Below are 3,008 nucleotides of genomic sequence, written 5' to 3' on the forward strand. Positions count from 1 at the left end.
CCTTCTTCTTCTTCTTCTTCTTCTTCTTCTTCTTCTTCTTCTTCTTCTTCTTCTTCTTCTTCTTCTTCTTCTTCTTCTTCTGTTAAGCACGAGTAGGCTATCCGGAAAAATGCTGTTTTAAGAAAATCGAAGATAAAGTTTTTGCCCCTTCTTCAGTTTCTTTAAAAGACAAGGAGAGTTTTCTCAATAACCAAACAAATATATACTCACCAATGAAAACAAACTTCTCTTATATAGTTAGGGCAATGCCCACTTTTGAAGTAGGTCAAGATTTTTGAAAACCCCCGAAATCTGTGTTAGCCCTCTTGTCCTTAAAAAAGTGACCATGCTATTTTTCGACGGTTCAGATAAAGAAATCCGTATGTCACATTTTTGGGAGGACTTCCGTAACGAGCGACCACAATGAAACAGAGTAGAATAGAGGGCTAAGGGTAGGGTAGGGTAGGGTTTAATTTTAGTTGGCGTAAAGTTTTACAGCGCTCGCAACTGCATCAGGTCATATGAGCGCCAGAAGATCAGAGGTGTTACAAGTGAGTAACAAACATAAAAAGAAGAACGGGAGAAAAGGTCGATATATGTTTGATAGGAAAGAAGAAGCAAACCACACCAGAGCACCCACCAACCCTCCACAATTTAGGGTTTGGGGTAAGGTCAGGGTTAGGATTAGGGATAGAATATGTCTCTTCTTTTTTGTGCTTGTTTGGGTGGTCGCTCGTTTAGTTACGGAAGTCCTTCCCATTTTAGTTGACAAAATTGACATTTTTGTTTTTCCGTTGCCACAGATTTTTCTCCGTCACATATCTTTTTCATGTGAGGATCAGGCTGTAAATAATAATAATAATAATAATAATAAAATTAATAATAATGAAGATCATTTCTACAGAGCCCACTCCCGTGTAAAAACAGGTCTAGGCGCTTTACATAAATGCATGTACGAACAACACTCACGCGCGCGACACACACACGCACACGCACACGCACACGTACACACACAAACACACACACAAACACACACACACACACATACACACACATACTCATGCACACATAATAACGCATTAACCCTATCCGTACGCCCTGTGGTCATTTTGTTTTTAGAAAACTTCAAGTACGAAGATCGCTTTGAAACTTTTAGTATTTCTCAAAAAATCATTTTGACAGATTACTACTATGGAAAGTGTACGGGTCGGACTGACAAGTAAATTTCCTCTTTGGAAGTGGTGGCTCAGAGTTCCCCATGTCGTATGGATACGACAGTAAAACACGACGTACAGATAGGGTTAAATAACTTATTTACAGCCCAGTCCTTCGAGTCTCGCATCGTAAAGCTATACTGTGACGGAGAAAGAACGTGTTTGTTTCAGTAAGGTTTTTACGGCGCTTGCAACTGCATAATAATATGGTCAAATGAGCGCCGAGGGGTAGGTGTCAACAGAGAAGTCCAAACTGGTAATCAGGTTTACTCTGCTCCCCCTCTAGCCTCAACAGTACAAAGTCTGCTTCGACTATAAAGGCACCCCGGAAAAAGCAGTTCACAAGAGAGTGATAAACATACAAAAGAAGTAGAGGAAAAATAACGATAGTAAGGATAAGGAAATAAAAAGCAGCAGTTCCCCCTGTGTTGTTCCGCACAGTATAATGAGCATGACATTGATAAATCAGCCCATTTACAATTCTACTGTGCATAAGAACATGTAAATATCCTCCCTTTGGGAATGGCCTAAAGACAACCTCAGTCAGTAGCACTGCCCTGACGGGGAAAGATCTGAAGCCACAGGAAAATACAAATGTATCAGACCGTATGTTTAACTCTATACGTACGCCCTGGGGTCATTTTGTTACCCCCGGGGTTGTATTCTTCACATTTTAGAATATTTCTACTTCTAGTGCGAAGATCTCTTTGAAACTTTCAGTATTTCTAAAAAAAACCCCATTTTGACAGACTGCTATGCGAAGCGTAGGGATCGGATTAACAAGTACATTTCTTCTTGGAAAGTGGTGGCACCGAGCTCCTAACGTGGTATGGATACAACAGTAAAACGCGATGTACGGATAGGGTTAAGTAATGCTTGGATCCTTCATTTCTTCACTGTTCGGTGTTCATCTTAAGCTAATAAGTTAAGTACAAGCCGCTATATAGTTATCTAATTCGCAACTCTCTACCAAATGTTCACCAAATGCAGCCACTATATTATTATCTCTAATACCTATCTCTCAACCAGTTGTTCATCAATTTCTACCACTACATATTTTTGCTCCTCTGGTACCCATACATGTCTCTCTACAACTTGTCCACTAAATTAATGCTACCAATATATCGCTCCTCTGAAGTCCATCTCTCCACCAGTTGTCCACCAAATTAATGTCGCCACTCTTCCAAAAAGAAACTTGAAAATGTAATCACCCAATCATTGTGTTAAAGCCTTGCACTACCCACTCATGCAGCATATCAATTTCAAGCTAAATAAATTCTGCATCATCTCACAAGTTAATATTTCATCTATGTTAACAGATGCTCGAGATATAGTCACTCCAAATTGACCATAAAAACAGACATGGCAAAATTGTGCGAAATCAAAGAAACGTAAAATTGTCTTCGCGCGTGTATTGAGAAGCCTCGTTAAATTGATAGAATGGACATACATTACGTATATTTAATGAACGGAGAATTTTCCCTTTGCAATAAACAACATTTTTATTACGATAGCTTCAAACAAAGCGGGAAATACATACCACGCAAAACTTGGACTAAACAGGAAATGTGCTCATTGTTATTTGGCTTCAAAGCCATTGGTTTTGTGTAGAGCTCATAGATGTACACTATAGTACTAGATACCGTACGCTCCTCTCTCGCCTTGCTGCGCGATGGCCACATTTGACAGCGGCGTCCGCCATGTTTCGGTGGGCGAGTTGTGTGAAGGAATTCAAGCTAAAGCAATGGGCCAGGCATGTTTTCTCTCCCTCATACGCGATAGGCGATCGGCTTGGTCCTTGTTAACTTTTTTTTT

Source organism: Aplysia californica, unplaced genomic scaffold, assembly GCF_000002075.1.
Source record: "Aplysia californica isolate F4 #8 unplaced genomic scaffold, AplCal3.0 scaffold01303, whole genome shotgun sequence".
Classification (NCBI taxonomy): domain Eukaryota; kingdom Metazoa; phylum Mollusca; class Gastropoda; order Aplysiida; family Aplysiidae; genus Aplysia; species Aplysia californica.